At 45.3% G+C, this 25,573-nt stretch overlaps 2 long non-coding RNA genes across 2 annotated transcripts; one reads left to right on the top strand and one right to left on the bottom strand.

Moving 5' to 3' along the window:
- Window positions 1-1,530: 1,530 nt before the first annotated feature.
- LOC135361640 (uncharacterized) lies at window positions 1,531-22,034 on the top strand. Its single transcript, XR_010405294.1, has 3 exons — window positions 1,531-2,344; window positions 9,653-9,776; window positions 21,765-22,034. It is a non-coding gene; the product is annotated as an uncharacterized LOC135361640 (long non-coding RNA).
- Window positions 11,530-25,573, bottom strand: LOC123861845 (uncharacterized). Its single transcript, XR_006795141.2, has 4 exons — window positions 25,467-25,573; window positions 15,933-16,112; window positions 15,215-15,401; window positions 11,530-12,401 (listed from the first exon to the last, which is right to left on the bottom strand). It is a non-coding gene; the product is annotated as an uncharacterized LOC123861845 (long non-coding RNA).

The raw sequence follows: 25,573 nt of genomic DNA, 5'->3' as shown, positions 1-25,573 counted from the left end.
TCTTGTCCCCACAGCAGGTGGGTGGCCGAGGGCAAACCACTCACTTTACATACGCACCATGAGACAGGTTGCAAGGGATGGTCATTAAGGTCCTGGCCAGCCTTTGATGGTCTCAAATGCCAAAAGCAATGGAATTGAGTTATTTTTCCACTGACACCTGATTCTTACAGGACTCTGTGGTAGAGAAATGCCCTAAAGTGCTTGGCTCCAAATAATTTACAGGCAAAGTTATCCTATATGTTAAAAAGGTCAGTCTTAAAGCTTATAACATAGGGTTTCACTTCGTCATGCATGCAACAGCCTTTATTAATCACTATGTCCCGGGTACTGAAATGTACATTGAATTTAAAGATGAGTTAAGATCAGACTCTTGTGCTCTGGGGATCACCACCAACCACCATTTGATTGATTGACCACCAAATGTGAATAGATGACAGGCACCGAGTGCTTTGCATGCATTATTGAACTTAATCTGAAGTACTGCATGATGTTGATTCTATGTGTGTCATTCCCATTTAACAGATGAGGAAACAGGTCTAGGCTAAGCCATTTGCTTGAGACCACTCAGTTTAAGTTATAAAACTGGAATTCACGTAAGAGACTGTCTTCACTAGAAAACCCAAGTTCTTAAGGAGTGTGCTATGCTATCTCCTCAATGCAGCATGGGCAGGTTTAGAGTGGAGGTGTGAACACAGTGCTGTGGGGAACAGGAAAATGTAACAACCAAATCTTGAAGCGTTCTTCAGTTCACATGTCAGCCTTACTCTGGGCCCTGCTAACATGCTGTTCTATTTTCAGCATGTGTTGCTAAAGCCGTGTTCGCAGGCATCTACTGCTGCTTTACAATTTAAAGGCATGAAAAAACATCTAGAGCGCATGGAGGGAGCTTGGCTCATCTCTGTTCCACGCTGTCTGGGGCCTCTGCTGGGGCGGCTTGAATAGCTTCTGTTTGTTATCTTCCAGGGCCAGAATAGCCAAGACAGCTCCTCCACTCACACGTGGTGCCTGGGCTGGGACGGCCTCATCATGTGTCACCCTCATCACGTGTGGGGGGTCTCGGGGCCCAGGGTACCTCAAGAGCTGGGGTGGAGCTGCAAGACTTCTTAGGACCTGGCCTTGGAAGTCCCCAACATCATTTGCACTGCATCCTACGGGTCAATGAGCCACCTCGGCCAGCCCAGATCCACGGGGTGTGGTGCAGAGGAATAGATGCCACCCCTCCCCCCCCCACCCCACCCCCAGTGGAGAATCAGATGGGCGGACAGAGTGAGAAGGAATTGATGACAACCATCTTGGAGACGGGCCGCCATCATCACACATTTGTTCTCCTTCCTGGCATCAGCAGCCTTTGAATTTAACAAATAGTCTGTTGGTTATGGAAAGGTCGGTGTTTGACTTGCTTTTGATAACTTCTCTGTATACAACTCCAGCTATTAATTGTGGGGAGACAGGGTGACACGGTGAATCAGACACCGGGCTCATCCTCGGGGACTTCATTTAAAAATGGCCCCCAGGAGCTCACAACCAAATTTAGCACCAGACCTCCCACATCCCCTTTCCTGAAATAGCTGAACTGGTGAAAAGGATTAAGAGCGCCAGCAGGTTAGCGTGCGCATGCGCATTCGTCCCTGGCTTTGGGCATGCGCATTCGTCCCTGGCTTTGGGCATGCGCAGTGTTCATCCCGGCTTTGTTCAATTCCTTGCCTAGCCCCACATCAAGTCTGCCTCACCTGCTGTGTCTCCCTCTGTATTTTCCCTTTACAGCACTTATCATTGATTATCCACAGCAGGTGTTCAATCTTGGTCTCCCTGTGGGTAAATCCGAGGTAGCCAGACACCATTTCCGTCGGACTCACCAGTGTGTGCCCCGAGCTTGGCATGATGCCTGACACACAAATCAATTCGGTTAATGTTTGAATTTGTGGATGGACTTAAAAATAACATTATTAAAAAACAGTTAAGATCCAGTCAGCTCTTGAGAAAACCTGCTTAAATGCAGATGTATGTGAAGGGTTTATTACTGTGTGATTTACCCACTTGGAGTCAGAGTCCCCTGCTCCCCACCCCCACCCCCTCTCTGTTCTTCCCCATTGCCACACAGGGAGGAGAAATCCCTGCTAGAAAACGGCTCTCAGGGGAGGGAGAGCAAGTGGGTGCTCTCACGGGCCGTGGAGGCCCCCCAGAGGGGTGGCTGTGCTCCAGACATAGGGCAGGAGGACGCTACGCGGAAGGCAGCCCCCTGAAGGGACAGAGCCCTTTGCAAATGGAAAAGCGGGAAACACGAGTACGGAAGCCACAGCGCGGCCGGCGTCCTCTGCCCCGCACCGCTTCTCCGAGGGTGGACGTAAGTTGTGTTGGGTTATAATGTACATGCCCCAAGTCCCTTCTGCTGTTGTTTAATTGCTGTTCTATGGCTCTCGTAGCTAATCTTTTAAAATCGGCATCTTTTCCTCGGAGAATGAAGACTCTGTAGTTACCACAAGATCCACGAGAGGGCACCAAAGGGCTACCCCTGAGCAAAGGGGGCGGAGGAAAAACAGGTCTTTTCTGGGGATGCGGGAAATGTGAGGGGCCTATGCTCCCCTGCTTCCCCCACCAAAATCCTTGTACCTGCTAGAAGCACCGCAGAACCGTAATAACCACACCGGACCAGCACTGTGCGGTGTGAAATGTTCACAGAGCTTTTTCGCTTGTGTCACTGACACAAGGCATGCGTCCCCTAAAAATATTTTAGTCACGGGGGGTGGGAGGATGGGTTGGCCTGGTGGTGGGTATTGAGGAGGGCACGTTCTGCATGGAGCACTGGGTGTTGTGCACAAACAATGAATCATGGAACACTTCATCTAAAACTAATGATGGAATGTATGGGGATTAACATAACAATAAAAAATATATATATATTTTAGTCACTGTGGCAGGTTCAATGGCGGCTCCAGAAAGACATTTTCATGTCGTAACCCCGGTACCCGTGTATGTGGCCTTTTTCTGGGAAAAGTTACGGGTCCCCAGATGAGATATTCTGGATTTTCAGAGCAGGCCCTAAATCCTTCTGAGAGGAAGACAGAAGGAGACTTGGCATTGACAGAAAAACAGGGAAGACAGGGGAGAGCGTCCCTGTGAGGAGGAGACAGAGACTGGAATGACGCAGACGTGAGCCAGCAAGTGCCCGCAGTCACCGGAAGCTAGAAGAGGCCAAGGAACAATACCCCCCCCGAGTCTTGGGGGAGCCTAGCCCTGCTGACACCTTGGTTTCCTACCTCCCGGCTCCAGAAGGGTCAGACAGTAAATTTCTGCTGTTTTAAGCCACCATGTTTGTGGTGACTTGTTCCAACAGCCCAAAGGAACAAAGGCAGTCGCCCCACACCATGTATTCTCAATAGGGTCCCCAAAGGGGGAAAATTTTTGTTGTTGGGGGAGGGAGTATGTGAACAAGTCTGAGATATTACGATGGGTTGTCACCCTCCACAGATACACGGTGGATATGTGGCATTAAGATTTTATTCACGGGGAGCTGGGAAGAAGACGATTAGGAGAAAAATACTCTTAAAAAAGCTCCATTGGGGAATGGTAGTTTTTGAAAAGTTGAGAATCACTGCCCTACCCCTATGCTGCCCATACATCAGTACTACTTTTACTTGTTAAGATAATGTCTGAAAAAATTAAGATATAACAAAAACAAAAGGAAAGTAAAAAAACTAGAACCGATGAGGCATTTTAGACTCTTCCCTCTTTTCTAGCCCCATAAGCACACATAACATGCATGTTGGGCACACTATGTAACACTGAAAAATCAAGCTCACTGCCTTAAGAGAGACACACAGTCCAGAGAGGGGACAGACCAGGCCACACTTTCAAGCCAGTGGGTGAGGGGGTGACGGAGATGTGGCCCCGCCCCTCCTGCCTGGGGGAGGGGGGCGTGTGGCCCCGCCCCTCCTGCCTGGGGGAGGGGGGATGATGGAGGTGTGGCCCCGCCCCTCCTGGCTGAGTGGGTGGTGATGGAGGTGTGGCCCCGCCCCTCCTGGCTGAGTGGGTGGTGATGGAGGTGTGGCCCCGCCCCTCCTGGCTGGGGGAGGGGGACGTGTGGCCCCACTCCTCCTGGCTGAGTGGGTGGTGATGGAGGTGTGGCCCCGCCCCTCCTGGCTGCGTGGGTGGTGATGGACGTGTGGCCCCGCCCCTCCTGGCTGAGTGGGTGGTGATGGATGTTGACCCTGCCCCTCCTGGGTGGTGGAGGGAGGTGGTAGCTGGGAGGACTTCCTGAAAGAAGGGCTGGAGTGTAGAGGACAAGTTGGAGTCAGCCAAGAAAAGGGGAAGCAGGGGCTGGAGGCGGAAGAGACACCCCCATCTGAAAACAGACGCTTCCTCTGTGCTCTGACCCACACCCTCTACCCTCTCACTCCTACTATTACCATGTTGGCTAAGATCTTCCAGTCCTACCATTTAGCATCTCCATGTCATCTCTGCTCCCCTCCCCTTCGATCTCCCCGTATACCAGACTAATCTTCCTCAAACAATTTACAAGAGACATGCATTTCCTCTGCTCAAGAACCCTCCATAGCTCACCATTACAGGTTAAAGTGCTCCCCAAGCTTGCTGCCAGAATCCCAACAACCTGGCCCTTCTTACTCTACCGATCTCCTATCTAACCAATCCTGTATGTTTACAGATACTGTCACCCCAGAAGTAAAAACATTATCACATTGACACTATTTCTTTGGCTCCAGCTCACCCTCTGTGAGAACCCTGGACCCATCTCAAATTCCTTCCACTTAGTTATTAAGAGTCTCCAAGCAGACTCAGACATGGTCTTGGAATCTCCTGCTAACTCCAGTAATGTCTCCTGTCTTCTTCGGTGGGTGATATTTCTTGTGTATGGTGTGGGCCCCTGCCCCAAAGTGCACAGAGTTACTCCCCATGGAGAATGTGTCTCTCAGCCCCATTCCATTCATTGGTTCCAAAGAAACGTCACCATGTGCTCTGCCCTGAAGAGAGACATTCATGAAGCAGCACCTCCAGATTTATAGCTGCCCCTCAGACTCTCGCAGGAAGCTGGCACACAGGGACAGACCAAGGTCCAGACCCCAGGCTGTACCCCAGGCTGTACTCATCCATCTCTAGTCCACTGTCCCTGGGACATATCTTTATGCTTTGACTGCTCTCAGTGAGTTCTTTCCTGTGAAGATCCTGAGACAAAGCTGGATCCTCAGCAAATACAGCTTGGATTCTCCAACGGAGGCCGACCTGCCTCTATGTATAGGGCCCTCAAGCGCACTGAGTGTGCTCCTTCACCCCCACCCACCGTCATCTTTCCACCCTCCAGATTCACTGTGTTTATCATCTGGGCCTCTCTTTGACATCATCAATGCAGTCTCCTTGCCCCCCTGTGCTGTTTTGTTCTTTAAAACACTGAGGCAACAGAAGACAGAAGCTGTCGGACAGCAACCCCATGCATCATCCTCTCTACCCTGCTGTTGGATACAAGGACATGGGAAGCAAAGACCCGCTCCCAGAGGTCCATCTGTATGCTGCCTCCCGAAGCCTCCTTGTCCTCCGTCTTCCAGTCTTATTCCTTCCACACCCACGAGAAGCTGAGACCGAAGCCGGCACTTGTTGTGGGTGTGAAACAATTTCAATCTAAAACAGAACGGGAAGAAACAAAATGGAAAATCTCACACATGTGCCCTCAGGAAGACCAAACTTAAGGACTAAGAGACAGATTTCCCAGAAGGGCCTGATTTACAGAAAAGTGATAATGTTGGAATTTTCTTGGATGAGAAGTTGATCAGAGATTGTCTCATATCAACCCTGGGAAGCTTTACCAGAGGCATGAGCAGGAGATGACTAGGTTGGGTTCGTCCCACAAAGGGGGCTGACTTGAGCTTTGTTTGTGCCACTGGACTAGTTTTGTCTGCTCAGGAAGCTTTCAAAGCTGGTCTCCATTTTTTTTTTTTAATTTTAACGGACTTTAACTGATGTCTCCCTTCTTTCCATTCCCTGCCCACACACACAGCTACCCCAAACCCTCAACGGACTCACCTGCAGCTTGCTACAGTTCGCTTGTTCCAAATTGCAGTTCCTCGGCTATCCTCAAATAAACTCATATTTTTAAGCTTACCTCAGTTTACCTCTTTGTGCACAGGAGGTGTCTCTCAGTACAGTTAACTCAGAATGGGTAGGGAGAATGTTGACCACATAAGATGATCTCATTTTCCCAATAAGAATCTACAGAGCCTCTCACTGTTCGCTTGCATTTCTTTTGAGGGCAGATGACCATCTCTGAGTACCAGGAGTCATGCAATTCTTTCTCTGTGGACCATTCATCGTGTCATTTGCTTGCTTTTCCAATTGGGATTATGGATCCTTATTGATTTTTTATGAGTTTCCTATATATTAAGGTAATTAATCTCTTGCTGTAAAATGAATCACAGTGTTTCCCCACTTTGATATTTGTTGACTGTGGCCGTGGTGGTTTTGGTCACCAAGTTTTTGGTTGTGGAGTCAAATGTATCAATCTTTTCCTTTATGGCTTCGGGGACTTGAGTGATTATTAGAAAACTTTTTTTCTTTTTTTTTTTTAAGATTGTATTTATTTATTTGACAGAAAGAGAAAGAGAGCGCAAGAGAGCACAAGCAGGGGGAGGGGCAGAGGGAGAGGGAGAAGCAGGCTCCACTGAGCAGGGAACCCAATGAGGGGCTTGATCCCAGGACCCCCAGATCATGACCTGAGCCAAAGGCAGACATTTAACTGATTGAGCCACTCAGGGGCCCCACGTTTTTCTCTTTTTAAATGTATGTTTCCAACAAACAAAGAAAGGATGTCTTAGAAAATATGAACACTGATTACAACTAGATCGAGACCCCTAGGCTCCACGGGTAGGCTAATCATGGACACAGATCAAACTAATATTCTTTAAATGTTTGCTCAAGGGGTGGCTCAGATGGTTAAATGTCTGCCTTCGGCTCAGGTCATGATCTCCAGGTCCCGGGATGGGGCCCCACGTCGGGCTCCCTGCTCAGCAGGGAACCTGCTTCTCCCTCTCCCTCTGCCTTTCCCCTTGCTTGGGCTCTCTCGCTCTGTCTCTCTCAAATGAATAAATAAAATATTTTAAATAAATAAATAAATAAATAAATATTTGTTCAAAATCATTTAGAGAACAGGGTGGGAGGTGGAGAAGGCAGAGGTGGGAGGCAGCTCAGCCTCCCCTCACCATCCTGAGCTGTCCAGCTCACCCTGAATGTGCATAATTCATGCAAGAAACAAGCTCTATGTCAGAGGGACCCTCTTCCCTGGAAGGCAGCTGGTGGCCACCAGGACTCCCAGAGCAGGTGCCCTGGGTGGGTGAGGGGTCCTGTCCCTCCCTCCGGACACTCCCTGAAGCAGCCCTTCCAGCTCCAGGGTACGCCCTCCTTGAGAGGAATTCTTGGAAACACAGCGTTCGTCTGGTTGGTTGCATTTTATGGGTGGGTTTTAGCATCTAGGTGACATTTTCTTGCCCCTTGTGACTTGAGGGATCCGCCCCACTGGCCAGCCCTCCAACCTGGCTCTGCTCCTGATGAACGAAAAGAATAGACGCAGGTCAGAAGCAGGAAGCCGATTCAGCCCCAGGAAGGCTGGGCAAGGGGTGGCAATCATTTGCTAGGAGGAAAACAAGTCTGACGGACTGAGAAAGGAAACAGCTGGGTGTGGTGAAGGAAATGGCTCCCTCATCTCTGTGTGTGACCCAGAAAGGGGATCCAAGGGAAACAAGGAGGCTCGCCTATGTGTGAGCCCCATATGTATTCAGGGGAGAAATGCTCTCCTGTATTAACCAGATCTGAACTGGAGAAGGACCCACAATAATTTTTTTTAATTGTGGGGTTGTTGTTTTTTTTTCAATTTCAGCTTTGTTGATGTATAATTGCCATAGGCAATTCTAAGATATTTAAAGCGTACATGGTGGTGGTTTGATATTCATATTCGTTGGGAATGGATCCCCCACCTAGTTAATTAATACATCCATCACCTCACAAATGGATCTCTCTCTCTCTCTTTTTGTGTGCGAGAACATTTAAGTTCTACTCTCTTAGCAAATTCATTCCCCCTTCATGCCTCTTTTCCTCAAAGAATGTCGAAGGGAGGTTAAGCGTTATCCTAAACTGTTATTGGTGCCGAATGAGTAAATCAGCAGGGAGGAATAAATAGACTTTGACCGAGTGACAACATTTGTGAGGACTTCTTAAAATCCAGATAATCTAAAATCAAGAGAAAACTATGTTAACATTTCAAATGTTTGAATAAGTCAAGAAAGAGTCAAGGTTGTCACTGGAATGCTGTGTTCATTCATCCATCCCATGTCCTTAAGGCAGTCGAAGGGAGGCTCCCAGGGTCCTTGTGCTCTGAGGAGGATGCGCCTGGTCCAGATGCCAGCAGCCTGGGGACTAAAATCAGACAGTCACCCTCGTCCTCCTGCCGCTGGCATCCCATCTTTGCTCCCACATCAACGTGCTCAGTTCCAGAAGATGGGCCATGCCAGGTGTAAGTCAGGTGCCATGTCCTGTTGACAGCAGGGACTGAGACAGCGTTAGTGTTTCTCCACTTTGTTTCATTGCTGGTATCCTAAGGAACCATTGTAGATTTGTTCTTCCTCTAATCACCTGCCTCCACCCTCATAAAATTTTAATACCACACATATACTGAATATGTGTTTATGTACACTATGCATATCTGTGCTTTATAAATAGAGGAAGATTTCTTTGCCCCTGCCAAGAACAAACTTACACCCCTTTAGGGGTGATATGGTCCCTGTTGGGAATGTGTGGTGTAAGGGATTGCAGCACTGCTGATAACAGCAGAAGATGAGAGATCCTGTGAATGTGCATCAGTAAGAACTGGTTGGTCAAATTACGCCACACCCAAGGAATACGACACTACGTAGCCACAAAGAAATTAGGAGCCCTTCTGCATATTAATATGTCAAGATGCCCAAAATATATTAAGTGAAAAATGCAAGGAGCAGAATGTTTACAAAATGGTGCTATTCTCGTAAAAATGGAGAGGAAGAATGTATATGCATGCGTGTGTACCTCAGTTACCACAAGAGAAAAGATTTATGTGGTCCTAGTGACATTGGTGAGCTTAGAGGAAAAAAACCGAATGATGACAGGACAGAGATGGGAGATAAATTTTGGACTGTATACCCTGAACCATGTGATTCTGTTGCTTATACAAACATTCCATTAAAAGCAAACAAAACAAAACAAAACAAAACTGGGGGCACCTAGGTGGTTCCATTGGTTAAGCATGAGACCCTTGGTTTCCACTCAGGTCGTGATCTCATGGGTCCTGGGATGAAGCCCCATGTCAGCTGGCACTGGGAAGGGAGTCAGCCTGAGATTCTCTCCTTCTGCCCCTCCTCCAACTCGAGCTCCCACGCACGTGCACACACACTCTCCCTCCCCCTCTCGAATAAATAAATAAATCTTTTTTAAAAAGCAAAAAATCTGAATGTAACAGCATTTATACTTTTGGGGACATCTTCTTTAAACAGTGCTAGCAAAACTAGTAGTGTCCCCCTTTTATATCACCAATCGAAGGATCGTTGTCTCAGTAGTTGGATTTAAGACCTGCTAGAACCACAGGTGACTTTTGTCCCCATTTTCTGTGTCTACAACACAGGAGTCGGATTTTATCACCGTGGGGTTTTCCATAACACCTCCCCAACTGGAAGGAAACTCTGTGACGAGCTCGAAAATGGAGCTTCCTGGACTTCCCATTTTCATCTCTCTGCTTAAGCACACAGGTAATTCCCACATGGCCAGATGTGAATCCCCACTGTGGTTTTATACAATGACTTTTCACACTTGCCACAGTAACTTCTGTTCTTGGGCAAAGAGTCCCTGCCTGGTTTGGTGAATATCCTGCAGCCAAAACTTCCCCCAACATTCTTGCCTTCAAAGACTCATTTCCTAGGCATGGAATATCATAAGCCAGTGAGGAGCTCTTTACATGTGCAGTGTGCTGGATTCTTCCCCCTTCTGTCATTAAGGTTGCCACCCATTTGGATGAAGCCTCATTAAGCTCTTTTCTAAATTTACTCATCAGGTTGCCATCAACAGGTATTGAGTAAGTGTTAAGTATGGATTCATGCATTCAGCGCTGATTCCACTCTTGATAAAAACCCATGGCTTAGTCCAAAAGTCACTACTAGGGCACTTTGTTGATGATTAACTTGTATAAAATCATGAGCAAAACCCAAAAAACCATAGAGGTCACTGACATTCTTTTCATAGGTTGTGGAATCACTATGAATATGGTAGCTTTTCCACAGTCAAAAGCGGTGACATCATTGTGTTGGTATTGTCATATCACCTTGAATTTGTCAAAACTCGATTTATTTATTTATTTATAAGATTTTATTTATTTATTTTGACAGAGAGAGAGAGCAAGAGAGAGAACACAAGTGGCGGGGGGGGGGGGGGCGGGGGGAGAAGCAGGCCTCCCAAAGAGCAGGGAGCCTGATGCGGGACTCAATCCCAGGACCCTGGGATCATGACCTGAGCCGAAGGCAGACGCTTAACAACTGAGCCACCCAGGTGCCCCAATACTCGATTTTTTTAAAGATTTAAAAAAATTTATTTTAGAGAGCAAGAGCACAGGGTGGAGGGTGGAGGCAGAGGGAGAGGAAGAGAATCTCCAGCAGACTCCCCGCTAAGCGAGGAGCCCAATCTGAGGCTTGATCCCACGACCCTGAGATCATGACCTGAGTTGGAATTAAGAGTCGGACGCTTAACTGACTGAGCCACCCAGGTGCCCCAGTATTTGATTTTTTAGTGCTTGCAAATATGGTCTTCAAAAATAACTCAGTTCTGCCACCTTAGCTTTGGTGGAAGGACCCAGATCTTTCTGTAGTCAATGTATCCTTGCTGAGAATGGGGACACAGTCTGAGGATCTGTGGGTGGAACTCAGGATGTAGCCCCTCCTGTTGTGGTGTTGGGGTTGTGAGGGGTTGTGATGGGTCAGGAGCATGGAGCTGGTAGGGAGGGAGAAGTCATAAGGGGTAGGACCCGTAGGGTTAGCGGGGCAGCTGACCTCAATAGGTCTCTCTTGGGTGATGGAGGACCTAATTCCCCATGTCAGCCTGCTGCAATCATAGTTAATAACTAAAGGGGGTACAATGTGGCTCCAGCACCAGGAGGCTGAACTTCTAGTCTTCCAGCTTCAGTAGGCACCAGTCTGAAGCCAATCCACTTTCTTCACAGAGGGTTTCTCTTTGTCCACCTAACAGCTCTTGCTGGTGGCCAAAACCCTTGGGGATTACCAAATCGTAGTATAACATTTTAAAAGACAATTCTTATCAATTTAGTTGTTAGTTGTCATTTTGATCTCTGGAGGAAAATAGCTGGTTGTACGTTTGAGAACTCGAAGTCTCCCATTCCTTTGACGCTTATGAGAACTTGTTCAAATTTCCAAATGGAAGCAGAATTAAATGGAAATGTAATACATTATATTTTAGATTTATTCTGGAAATAATGAAAAAGGAATTTATCATTAGGCTGGGGGTGGGGGAGGAAGGTCTCAGAATCATACTAGAAAAAGCTGAAACATTAGAGAGACTAAAGGTCTAGCTAATTGAAATTGTTAGCCCAGCTGTATGAAGCATTAGCCCTGTCACTCTATAAAGAGCCAAATCTCTAGGCCCACCAGTCAGCCAGAAGCAGGGTACTGATTGACAGCCTCCCTAGGGCTGTGTGGTTTGAGGGGGAAAGAAAAGGATTTAGGGCGGGCAGAATCAATAGATTCCATTACAAACACTATATTTATTTTGTGCTCTTAACCCATTTTTTCCCCAGGCAATCAATAATATTCATTCAAGTGCCCAGAATGTCCAGAGCCTTAAATTAAGGGTTCCAAGTCTTTCTCCCTTGAGGAGCTGACACCCTAGCCAGAGAATAGACACACTAACACACCCACTAGTAAACTTAGAAACTGAGATATGACCAAGTACAATCATACACACTTTAAAAATTTTTTTAAAAAAGAAGATACCCGAAACAGAACCTGAAACTATTCAGTTTGTGACTGTCCCTCTGACAGTGAGACAAAAAATCTACATCAATGATTCCCAACTTTTCCCAGTAGAAAGAATCCATTTTTTTTATTTCAATAACCTTTAACTAATAGTTGTCATATTTTTGTATATTCAGTTCTTGAACTAGGAAGGCCCACAGACGTATTTACCAGTGGCTTGCAATAACTCTGACTTCCACCAAGAGGCGTCAGCATACATGTTTTTAACCACGAGTCTACAGAACGGCACACTATTTAGATTGATGATGTGACTTCTCGTAATTCTCTTAATTTGTTGCTAGGTCTCTCTTCACCATTAACGTAAGAATGGACTTTGAACAACGGTCGTGGAGATAGCTGTGGGATTAAAAAAAAAAAGCATAGGCTCTGAAATCTAAAGACATGATTCTGGTTCCTCCTCTGTGTTTGTGGCTCTGTGATCTACACAAATTATCAACCTCGAGTTGAAACAATGGACATCCTAATAACCCATGCCCTGCCTTCTTCATAGGGTTGTTCTGAAGAGAGAATGTCTTTCACCTGAACTATTATTCAGCTTAATCCTCTGCAAAAATCTCACCCCTCAGTTAACAATAATGAATGTTAAGTGCCCCTTCAGGGACGAGTACATTGTAGATGCTACACAATTGTTCATTTCCTGCCCCCCTAAATATTTCCCCAGTAAAATAAAAGATCTAGATCCGCACTGTCCAATACAATAGTCATTTGCCCCATGCGACTGCTGAATACTCGAAATGTGGCTAGTTTGAGGTGAGGTGTGCGTCAAGGGTAAAATTCACACCAATTTTCAAAGATTTAGCATGAAAAATAGATGTAGAATATTTTATTAATAGTTCTCACTCGATTATATGTTGGGATAATACTTTTGATATATCAGATTAAATAAAATATATTACTCAAATGAATGTGGTTACTGAAAATCTTAAATGATGTCTGTGACATGTGTCTTGACCATGCAGGTTTTCAACTTCTGTCCTGCTATGAGGTTCCATGTTTCAAACATAAACACTATGAGATGGGAAAAGAAGTTTCAGGGGAAGCTTGAAATTTAGCTATTCTGCTCCTTGGAAACTATCCTTCAGAAACACACTCATGAGTACCTGTATAGTGCCTGTGTTTATAGTATTGTGTATAGTTTGAAGAAAATACTGGGAACAGCTTAAATGTTCAACAATTGGGGACTGATAACTAAACAACGGTACATTCTTATATCGGACATGTATGACTATTAAAAAGGCAAGACATTTTCCATAAGAATCACCTGAAATGTTGTACCTAAAATTAATACAATGTTATATGTCAATTATATCTCAACTTCTAAAAATTAAAAAAATTAAGTAATCTCTACACCCAACGTGGGGCTCAAACTCATGACCCTGAGATCAAGAGTTCTATGCTCTTCCAAATGAGCCTGCCAGGTGCCCCTAAAAGTTTAAAAATTAAAAAAAAAAAAGAACTACCCAAGACACTTATTAAAAATACAAATCCCTAAAAACTCCTCAGGCCTCCCTCTGAGAAATTCTGACTCAGCGGGTCTGGGGTGAGACTGTATGTTTAAAAAGTGCCCCCAGGAGATTCTGATTCCCAGACAAGTTTGAGACACTAAAATAATGTGTGTGTGTGTGTGTGTGTGTGTGTGTATGTATGGAAAAGATATCCAAGATAGTGTTTGGGAAAATAGTACATGGTGACTTTTGTTTATAACACAGTAATTACGTGTCTGTGTAAATATACATATTTATGCATAGCAAAAGGTTTGGATGGCTATGAGCCCCGCCGAAACCTGTGGTTGCCTCTGGGAAGCGTAAGGGGAAGAGGAGACATCCTTTCCGTTTTCGCCTGGGTACTCCAACGTTTGTTTGTTATACATCATTGAAAGGGAGGAGATCGTGTGCTTTCGTCCGTTGCCAAGTGCTGGGGAGGGAGGCGCGGGCGAGGCTGCCCGCCGCGCTCACGGCCCGGCCACCTTGGGTTCCCCGGTGCCGGCGCGGCCAGGTCCTCCGCCGCAGCTCCGGCCTCGCCAGGGGCTCTTCTCCCTCCCCGGCCCGGCCGCGCGGGGGAGCCCGAAGCCGCCCTGAATTCAGGGCTGGGGAAGAGGGCTTTCGGGATCGCAGCTTGGCCAGAGGCGGAGCCAGGGCGGTGAGGTCACCAGCACAGCTGCGAACTATTTCAAGGAGACAGGTGGCCGTTCTGGCCTCGTCCTAGGCTGGGAGTTTGCTGAGACAGGCCATTGCAAGGGCGACCTCAGAGCCCAGCCTTAGAGCCTGTGTCTGGGAAAGGGGAGCGCAGGGTGACCCCCGAGCCTCAGGAGCCTGCAGAAAGTACCCCCCACCCCCACCCCTCAACGAAGGGCGGTCTGGTGGGCCCCGGAGGCCACCAGCCGTTGAGCAGTCACCGGGGAGTTTCGGCAGTCCCGCGCAGAGCTGTACCCTATCAAATTGGAATGTCTAGGATGAGGTCTAGGCATCCTGGAAAGCTCCCAGGTGATTCCAATGTGCGGCCAAAGTGGGAGACCACTGGGGTAAGACCAGTGGGTACTGCAGTTAAAGTCCCTGGATCTGTAGCATCCCCTGGAAGACTGTTAGAGATGCAGAGTCTTACGCCCCATCCTGGACCTAGTAATTCAGAACTTGCTTTCCTCCCCCCCCCAGGTCCCAAGAGATCTGTGGGCTCTTTAGGGTTTGGTGGGGCCAGGAGATAACACACAGGTTCTGGGGGCTTGTAAAATGTGTGGAATGCTAGCAAAGCTCTTGACTCCTGTGTGCTCCTCAGGGGCGCCTCTCAGAGCCTCATTCTCCTCACTGATAGAATGAAGATAATGAACTCTCCTTTTAGAGTGTTGTGATCATTAAATTTGACAACACCTGTAAAGTGCCTGGTCCTCAGCACTCAGGAAATATGAGCTCCTCGTTAGAATTGTTTTCGAGGGGCGCCTGGGTGGCTCAGTCGGTTAAGCGTCTGCCTTCGGCTCAGGTCATGGTCCCAGGGCCCTGGGATCGAGCCCCACATCGGGCTCCCCACTCTGCAGGAAGCCTGCTTCTCCCTCTCCCACTCCCCCTGCTTGTGTTCCCTCTCTTACTCTCTCTGTCAAATAAATAAATAAATAAAATCTTTAAAAAAAAAAATTGCTTTTGATCCTGAGACAGAACCTGTTCATTTGGCCAGCCTGGTATTAGCATGTGTTGGCCAGGCTTGTTGTCCAGCTTGTCCCCCATCCCACCAGCCTTGAATGTCTTTTCTCTCCAGGGACTCAGATCAGAAGGTCTGTGGCTCAATCCAAACAGTCTCTGACTCCAGAGTTGTTTTTCCTGTTGAAATCATGTGATTGCTCCATCACTGGGGAAAAAAAAAACAATAAAAGGGAGTAGGTTCTTATCATTGCCATGGAAGCTTTTCTGAGCCAGCTGGAGAAGAGAAGGGCTTGGGGAAGGGGTTTGCCAAATCTCCGCCTGCCTGGGCTTCTTGATTGCAGAATAGCCCCAGATTAAGTGTCTGAGAAGCCGTGTGAAGGCCCCGCCCTGGACGATGTGCGGAACGATATGCTTGAGAAGGACAAGTTGTGTACAAGGTTAAGCAACCCTGTGCTTTTAAGGGTCGTGTAGCTTCAGCCAATAATGGTACTGTTTCGTTTTGTTTTAAAGCACCATTCGTTCACTTAACAGTTCATTAAGCATTTTCTACGTGCCAGGCATTGCATTATCTCATTTCATCATTAAAGTTCCCCCTTGAGGCTGGTATTGCCCTCATTCTATAGGTAAGAAAATAGGCTCAGATGTTTGGTTCGAAGGCCCACCAGCCACTGAATGGCAGAATTGGGATTCAGATGAAAACTTTCCTGGACCTACCGCCCACTCTGGTTCACGTTACCTGACTGTTGCAGCCATGAGAGCTGGAGCTCTTTCTCGTTAAAGATGGGATGGTTTGTTATTCTTCGCGTGTTTTCCCCCTGGGGTTTAGAGGCACCATCTCCTGAAGGCCTCCGCCAGTCCCTTCATCCTCTGACAGGAAGCGTGTCAGTTCCACGATGAATCACAATTCTGCATTCGCCTGCAAAATACAAGAGTTTAAAATGATGCACCTTACTCTCTTTCAGCTTTCCATTTAAGAAACATTTATCAGGAATGTCAGGAAATACACAGATGACTAAAAAGGAGACATCAGTCCCACTTGAGAGATGGGAGCAGGAGAGAATGAGCTCTGGCCCCGGGGGGAGGGGAGAATAGTGGTTTTACGGGTCAAAAGGAGGGATTTCAGGCATAGGCAATGGCACATAGACATGGGATGTATCTCTGTGCTATTCTTTTTTTCCAGTTGCTAAAATCAAGGCCCCTTGAAATAATAGCCAATTGGGATTTTTAAGAACAAACTTTATTTTGAATTTTAAATGAATTCAGAATTATAATATTAATAGTACTGAATAATTTCTGGGGTTTTTTTAGAGAGGGGGCAAGGCAGAGGAGATGTGGAGGGAGGAGGCAAAGAATCTTAAGCAGGCTCCTCACCCAGCGTGAGCCCCACATAGGGCTCCATCTCATGACCCTGAGATCATGATGCGAGCTGAAATCAAGAGTCAGATGCGCCACCCAGGCACCCCAATATTGAATAATTTCTAATACCATGTGCCACCCACCATCCTAAGCACTTAATGTACCTTAACTTACCCCTCACAAGGACCCATTTTACAGGTGAAGAAATTGAGACACAGAGAGGCTAAGCAACTTGCCTTACAACTATTACATGACTGAGCCAGGAGTCAAACCCAAGCCTCTTGGCTCTCAATCTGTGCTCCCACCCACCTGCTATATTGTCTCTCAAATGCCAGATACCCTAACATATCGGTGCAGCCTCTGTCAAACTCATTTTTTTTAAAAGATTTTATTTATTTTAGAGAGAGAGAGTATGCACTTGCAAGGGGGGCGGGCAGGGGGAGAGAATCTCAAGCAGGCTTCATGCTGAGCACGGAGCCCTCAGGGCTCAATCTCACGACCCTGAGATCAAACCAAGAGGTGGACATTTAACTGAGAGTTACCCAGGCGCCCCTCTGTCAATCTCATTTTGAAAATTCTTTCTTATAATTTACTTCTAGTGCAGAGCAGGGCTGTATCCCAGGAGATGTGTAGCTCTACTACAAATATCTGTGTAGTAAAATAAAAATAATAGCTAATATTTATCAAGTATCTACTATATGTCAGAAACAGTGCTAAGTTCTTTATAAGCATCCCCTTATTCAATGCTCACCCAAATCCTCCAACGTAGGATTATTATTATCCCCACTTTATAAAATGGAACCAGGGCTCAGAAACCAAACTAGCATCCCACAGCTGGGAGGAGGCAGAGCTGGGGGTCAATCCCAGGTTGTCTAAAATCAGTTTTCCCTCCCAAAAATATTCCCATGGTGCCTCTTTATCTTGGGGGGTCATTTAGTTTCCTCCTTCTTAGTTTTCTTATATTTCAAGTAAAACTAATAAAAATAATATCTGTGTGCAGTTGTATATATCACAAAGGATACTCAGGGGTTCAATCTCATTTGACTCTCACAGCAACCTTATCAAGGTAGAAAACACATCTTCCAGCCAGGTCTTCTCTTGAACGCCACATATCTAATCACTGCATTCCTAGAATGCTATCTCTCTCAGTGTTGACCACACCCCTGCCTGCACACACTGCCCCTAGTGGGGAGGAGAGGATGGATGAGAAGAGCACAAGGAATATCCATCCCTCATCTACATGGCTGAAGACTGACCAGGGAGGGCAAGATGTCACTGCATCGGTCAGAGGCAAGAGAGGACCCCAATCAGAAGGGCCTGCTGGCATTGTGGAGTTGGAAATCCCTGGGAGGGATTCACCACCCCTGAAAACCTGGTGGGAAACCCATGGAGAGGATGGGGTAACTGCCCTGGGTGACAGCACAGAGTGAAGAATGCCTGCCCCCACCCCAGGTGCCCTCAGGTAGACCAGAAGCAGCACTGCAGTTGGAATATGGCCAGTCAAGACCAATGCATGGCCTACACATGAAGTTTAAGCCAACATTTGGCAGAGAACTGTCAGTAACCCAGAGCCCTAAATTCATCCTGTGTATGATGTGAGAGTCACCCCAAATCAGCATGCCAGCACCATTCTGGCAGCCCAATCTTGGGTAGTCCTGCAAAGGAAGTAACACAGAGGCCAGTGAGGCAATCTACGCTCCAGGTCACTCTCCTGGATGGAGGATCCAGCCATGGGCTACTAAAGAGATCCCATAGGTATGAATCTAAGAGCTTTTCAGGGCCTCTCATCAATTCCATGTGCAGAATAGAGGGTCCAAGAGTGCCCAAAGCAAGAAATGTAATGAGGGAAGAGGTACATTTGGATCTTTGCCTAGGCTCAAGATACCCCAACTAGATAGCGTGTTAGCCCTAGCCAGTCTCCAGAACAAATAGGAAAATTGTGGGGAAAGCCAGTGCCCCATTTACTAAGGGCAATACTGCGAGCAATACAAGTACTTTTCACAGTTATGGAAAAGCCCTAGACTGCACTAGTTTTGCCAGCCTCTCTTGCAGCTAGGGATGGCCATGCAGCTCACTTCTAGCCAATGGGATATAAAGGGAAGTTTACCAGATGGGGAGGAAGGGGTGTTTGAGAAAGATTTTCCTCCCTGATAAAGGAAAACTTCTCTCTCACCTCAGTCCACTTTCTTCCTTTCTTGTATATGCTTTTCTAAAGATGAGATACCTGGAGTTGTGGCAACTATCTTGCATTCACAAGACAAGCAGCCTAAGATAAAGTCAAAAGCCAAGGGTGGAAGAACAGAAAGAGCCTAGGTCCTTTAGATGTCATGGAACATCATACCTTGGGGCTGCCAGCATCCAGACTGTTTATGTCAGACAATTACATGTCTTTACTGCTTGAACCATTATAACTGGTTATTCTGATACTTGCAGCTGGGAAGCATTCCTAACTTAAACATAGGCTATAATCATCCAACTCAAGAGTGGGCTAGACGTTGATGACCAACATGCCGAGATTGAAAGAATCTCTTTTGAAAAGGAGCTTCCAGTCTAGAAAAGAAATAAATATGCAAACAGATATGACCCCATGATGCCTAGTAACATTTGAAAAGGTGCATAGGTCCAGTCAATTACCTAAGAGAATTCAATCTTATTTGGCCAAGTACGATCACAGATGGACATTCATGGATGGTGGAAAACATTCCTTTATGGACCTGCCTCTCATTCACAGAGATTCAATGACAGATAGGGTCCTACAGTCCCTTCTCTCCCAGACCTCCCTTCTTTCTCTGAATCTCCCCTCTGTGTGTTCCTCAGTCTTTTCTGCTGCATATCCAGGTACCATCTCCCCCTTGGTGGTTGCTGTTTATGGGGTGCATTTCTAGTTCCATCCTGGTTGAGCAGCGGAAGAGAGTTCTTGCAGTTGGCAGTTTTTTAAAGTTCTTCTTAGGATTCAATGTGCTTAAAAAAATTCTTCATAGTGGAACATCTGAAACTTAAAAGCCCTTTTTTCACTCAATATCGACTTTACTTAGGGCATAGTGTCAATAGGTTGTTATGGTCTAAGTTTCCCTTCCCATCAGGTGGTAAATGGAATAATCAAAACAGGCAAAGAAGACAGAACACCATTTCTCACACAAAAATGTCAAGATGACAAAGATACTTGTTGGAAATTGGGTCCAGTGTTACAAGATGCAGGAAGGCATAAAAGAAGGGGCACCTTTGTTGGCTTGGAAGAGACAGGGAAGGCTTCACAAAAGAGTAGCATTTGTGTTGGGACTTCAAGGATGATTAGGAATGTATTAGGATACTTGATGATAAATAACAAACTCAACTAAAAATAGTTTAGGAAAAAGACTGAATTGTAAAGATATTGGGTCTCTTTCACAACATAAAAGGAAAAGGTGAATGTCTTGAAAGAAGGAGGGGCAAGGAAATAGCTGGTCTACAGCACAAATGGAGTGGAGAATCTCTTTCTGCTTTGTTTGCCTGTTTCTCTCTGCATCTTAAGGCAGAGAAAGAGCGATGCCAATTTTTTGCTCTTCATAGGAAATTCTCAGGAACTTTGGCTGGCTCACCCTGGTTCAGTGGACTACCTGTAGACCAACCAGCTGTGATAAGAGGTGTGGAGTCATGTGAGAATTTGTCAGTGCCTGACAGAGACACATGGGTGAGGCAGTGGAAGAAGATCCCCCAGAAAAAAAGAGGCAGGTGTTTTAGAAGGAATCCTGTTGTGGTTTGGAGCTGATATGTCTTGCTATGTGCACGTGTGTGTATGTCTATGTATTTGTAGGGTACTAGGCAGATAAATAGAAATGAGCACAGAAGGGAAATGAAAGATGATAAGGTGGGTGTAGTTGGGGAATAGCATGCCATGTAGAGGGAATAGCACAGAGACATGAGAGTCTATGGTGCACTCTGAGAACTACAAATAGTTCTGTATTGGTGGAATAAAGTTAAAGAGGATAAGAGTTGAAGGTAGAGAGGTAGGCTAAGCCTGATCCAGGATGATCTTGTAACCCATGGTAAGGAACTAAGATTTCTTAGGTAATGAAATCCTATTGAAGGATTTTGAATAGGGGAGAGAAATAATCACATTGAGTTAGATCATTCTGATACCTATGAGATACCTATGAGAAGGATGGATCAGAGCAGTGTTTACAAATATGTGGTACCCAGCATGAGCAGACTTTATTTGGTGCAGAAGCTGGTTGTAGCTGGTTGTAAGTGGAATGGAAAAGGGACATTAAATTTCATTAGCTCAGGTAGTGAGAGAGTTATTCTTTTTGCAATTCTCTTTCAGTCTGTTTGATTTAGCCAAGGAGAAATGATCACTTTGGTGCTGATGTCTTTAATACCTCTCTTGATATTTCTCTTTATGAAAGAAAGAGCAGGGCCTCAAACTCCGAACTTTTGCAGCCAACAATAGCCAGCTAAGATTAGATAATGTGGTTTTACTTTCATTGTACTATTTTTGTGGTTAACATTCTATTTATGGCAAGTGATACTTGTTTTTCACGGATGGTAATGAGATAAAAATTCCTTTTCAATGAAGCTGAGCTAGAGGAGAGCCAATGCAAAGAAAAAAGTACATGATAGTGCAGATGATACATGGATATGGAAAGACTAGTGACAGTGAGACACAAATGACTGAGATTTGGGATACACTGGAAAAGAAGAAAATAAGATTAAACACAAGAGACCGGTAAGAAGGATATTGCAATAGTAGAGGAAGAGAGATTTTGAATTCCTTGAGATCAGAGAGCCTTATATTTCTTTTGTTTTGCACTCAGGAATAAGCCTTGCACTCAGGCAACAAGAATGACCGTCCAGTTAGTACCCTTATCAGCAATGCAAAACACTGTCACAGATGTTGAATTGGATCTTGATGTTAATTCATTCTTTCAAACATTGGTCCTCAAAACTTCCAATATACTACCTCAAATACAATTTTGGAAGGTGGGCAGTATAAATGAATTACATTTTTAAAAATGTTCTAAAAACTTACTCGTCCTTCAATTTCCTTTAGCTTAAATGTCACCTCCTCTGAGAAACCCTCCCTGATTTCTGTGTACACCCAGCTGCTCCTTGCCCTGGGCTTTCAATGAAACTTCCTACACATTTAGGCCAAACTTTGCAGAATAATTTCTTTGTGTGCCTCTTCATTAGGCTCTAAACTTCCCAGTGACCCTATCTTTCTTTTTATCCACAGCTCCTAGGACTGTTCTGGCAGAAAAATAAGCAGAAGCTCAATAAACATTTGTGCAACAAATGAATCTTGCTGTGGGGACACCACATTAAGGAAGAACACTTAGAAAGTCATTACATTTGATCGATTTCAAATTCAGTGAAAGTTCAAAGAAGAGAAAGATCAACATGAACTCGAAGGTGTATTGAAGGAGTTAAGGATGTTACAAGGCTTCGCTTGGAAACAGGAAATCTAAATAAAGATTCTTCAACATCACTTCAGCATCCTAATAGCAAGATTTCCCACTCAATAGAGTGTGTGTGTGTGGGGGGGGGGATACTGGAGGGAAGGAAGTAAGGAGCCAGGTCCTTATGAGGGATTTCTCTTGTGTCTTCTCCCTGCCTGCCTTCTTGAGACCAACCCTTTGGAATTTGGCTGACGTTGTCTACAGTCCCTCTTCCCAGAATTCCACAGAGTGCGTGGTGCATAAATATTTGTGGAATGGAAGCACCTTGCCATAAAAACAAAACTAAATGCTGTATTATTGACTGAAGTTCATTAAGTGTTCATAGAAGGGAGAAGGGTGGGAGCGGTGAGATCTTATTGAAGGATTTCTAGTGGATACAGGCTGGAGTCAGGCTAGGGAACATAAAGACATTGACTCTCCCACTCTGATACCCTCCAGTATTTTTCCATATGGCCAGTTAGGATGACTTCAGTCCTCTAAACCAGCAAAAGCTACACTTAGAGTAGCCAATAGCCACATGTGGCTATTTAAATTTAAATGCAATTAAAATTCAGTTCTTCAGTGGTACTAACCACATTTCACATGTCCAATAGCCACATATGCTAGTGGCTTCCAAATTGGGTAGCTTAGATAAAGAACATTTCCATTATAGAATGTTTGATTGGACAATGCGGATCTATGGAGTAAATCCCCTCTCGGTTGCTGACGGTGGGAGCATGGAGGTGAGACAAGCCAACTTTTAACTGTGTTTTATAGGCTTTTCTGTTCTTCTACACTTTTACACTGTCGGTTACTAACACTTCAGGATTTAACTAACATTTTCTTCATTGATGGTTTCCAAACTCTCTGAATGCCTGCTGTGTGCACGTTTTGTTTTGCTTTTTACAGCTCGGTGGTTTTTAGTATATTCACAAAGTTTTGCACCCATAACCACTATTTAATTCCAGAACATTTTCATCAACCCAAGAGGAAACCCCATATCCACTCAGCAGTCACTCTCCATTTCTCCTTCCCCTGACCCCTTGGCAACCACAAATCTGCTTTCAGTCTATATAGATTTGCTTATTCTGGATATTTCATCTAAATGGAAACATACAATATGTGGCCTTTTGTTTCTGGCTTCTTTTACTTAGCATAATATTTCCCAGGTTCATCCATTTTGTAGCATGTATCAGTCTTCATTCCTTTTTATGGTTGAATAATATTCCATTGTGTGGATGTACCACATTTTGTTTACCTATTCATCAGCTAGTGGATATTTGGGTTATTTCAATTTTATAGCTATTATAAATAATGTTGCTAAGAATATTCACGTACAAGTTTCTGCATGGGCATATGTTTTAAATTCTCTTGAGTATGTACCAAGGAGTAGAATTACTGGGTCTTAAGGTAACTCTGTTTAACTCTTTGAGAACCACCAAACTATTTTCTAAATTAGCTGCATCATTTCATCTTGTGTAGATGTCAGACCTTATTCTTCTCTTTACCTGACAGTGCCTAACATATAGAAACTACCTATTCACTATTAGACTGGGCAGATGATTACTTTGACTACCATCAAATATCCAGCCAGCCTGGCACTGGAGGATGCCCTGTTGAACGGCATAGGGATGTGGCCCCAGTCTCCTTAATGCCACTCTATTACCTGTAAGGAATTTTAGTCAATCAGTTTGTTGAGTACTTGCTACTGAGTTCCATGTACTAGGCCAGGCATTGGTAACGAGTTGGAATATTGTTGCTTTGTACTGGAATGAGAATATAACAGGGGCAAGGGGATCACTACCTTTGCCTGGGACAGTTAGTGAAAGCCTCACCGAGGACAGGACATTTTCGTTGAGTCTTGAGTGCTAAATAGGAGTCACCACAGAAGAAATGTGATGCAGGAGGCACAACTAAGCAAACATTTTGCGAGATGAGATAGGGGACAGACAGATTCATAAACAGTTCCTGCCCACGAGAAGATTCCAGGGTAGTCATAGTGGAATCCAGATTCTTCTTTCACTTATCCTTCAGAAGGCTAAGTTTAGTGTGATGCAACCAGGGCTATTGATTTAAGAAATTATCTTGGGTCAACATAGTTCTCCACCTAAAATAGCCTTTCTTCTTTGGAGTGATAGTGTGACCAATCCAAATGGAACTTCTGCTTTGGCAAAAGCCACAGCTATGAAAAGTGAGCAACTGGAATGATGGGCTGATGTCTCCTTGTGCTTCTGAAGCTTGGAGAGGGATGCTGGTATAAGAACCTTCCTCACACAGTCTATTTTGCTATGGTGTTCCCATCAGGTGAGGCTCCACCCAGGCCAGTCCATCTTTTCAATATAGAGTGAACTGATCGCTCATCCATTGAAATAAACTGGGCAAACTGAGCTAATTTCCTTCTAGGGTCCTGGGCTCCTCAAAGTAAATGACGTTAAGCTTACTCTAGGGTAAAAATCAAGCTGTTCAGAGTCGGTCAAGCTGGTTTTCACTCCGGTCTTTCTCTACCAACCCAAATTTCTCCCTCTAGAGTTCTGTCAACATAGGAGAATAGAACTAGAGGAAATACTTGTAGGAAAATGGTTACATATTTGTTTTCAAGGTATTAGCGCAACCAAAGTCAAAGATGCTAAAATATAAACTGTGCTACTTTTTTCTACTCACTGTTACCTGGATACTTAGAGGGGGCTCCTTTTATGAGTGGTAAAACAAAGTTCTGGCAGAACGCTGAATTTATAGTGGTTCTTCCTATTCTTTAGAAAGGCCCAGTTCAGGTGAGACAAAATGTTGGGAGGGATAAAGAACTATGGGAGAAGAAATGGAAGATAGGAACAATTTTAATTCGCTATGCTCTCTCTCCGTTCTAACTTGCGTCTCTTAACTGCAGTGTGGAATGACTGCTGGTGTGTCTTCCAGATGAAAATCTCTTACACTCTAGGCTGATGTCACTTGGTCATACGTTTCACAGGACATGTGGACATCTTTAGATCAGCTGTTTATTGTACTTATGTATTAATATATGCAAAGCACTTAGAAAAGTGCCCGGCAAACAATATGTGCCATAGAAAAGTTAGGGTTATTATTATTATAATTATTATTATTACAATTACCATTATCATTTAGCCTTGTCTCCCTAGCTAAGTATTAAGGTCCTTGTAAATGAAGATCTATCTCACCATCTTTCTCGCTCTTACTAATTTGTTAACGTGATTAGGACCTCGCACAAGTCGCTTCCCTTTTGGGAACTCTGGTTGGACCACACGGAGATAGATTGTGCGTCAAGTCCAACCTAAGTCCACAAACACAGTTTGGCGCCCACTGTTTACAAGCCACTGTCCTGCGTCCTACGCCTTTTTTTCAGTAAAATGTATAAAAATGAACACGAAGTCAAAACCCCATGTAGGAGTGAGGCCGGAGAAGCAAGGATCCCCGCCGCCCAGCCTTGGTATGGGGTGTGGGAGAGACTCCAGGGCGATCCCCACTCCCCGCCACCCTCACGCTACTTGTGCTACTTTCCGCTCCATCGCGTGCTTCCACAACCGGCCTCACTCGGCGCAGAGGGGCAGGATCCCGGTTTCGTGTCTGTCTCGGTCCGGAGGTGCAGCGGGGA

Source organism: Mirounga angustirostris, unplaced genomic scaffold (genome assembly GCF_029215605.1).
Source record: "Mirounga angustirostris isolate CCGP_5_RB_7025 unplaced genomic scaffold, mMirAng1.0.hap1 SCAF_9, whole genome shotgun sequence".
Lineage (NCBI taxonomy): Eukaryota > Metazoa > Chordata > Mammalia > Carnivora > Phocidae > Mirounga > Mirounga angustirostris.
The sequence above is the reverse complement of the archived record's forward strand: the minus strand, read 5'-3'. Positions and strand labels throughout refer to the sequence as shown.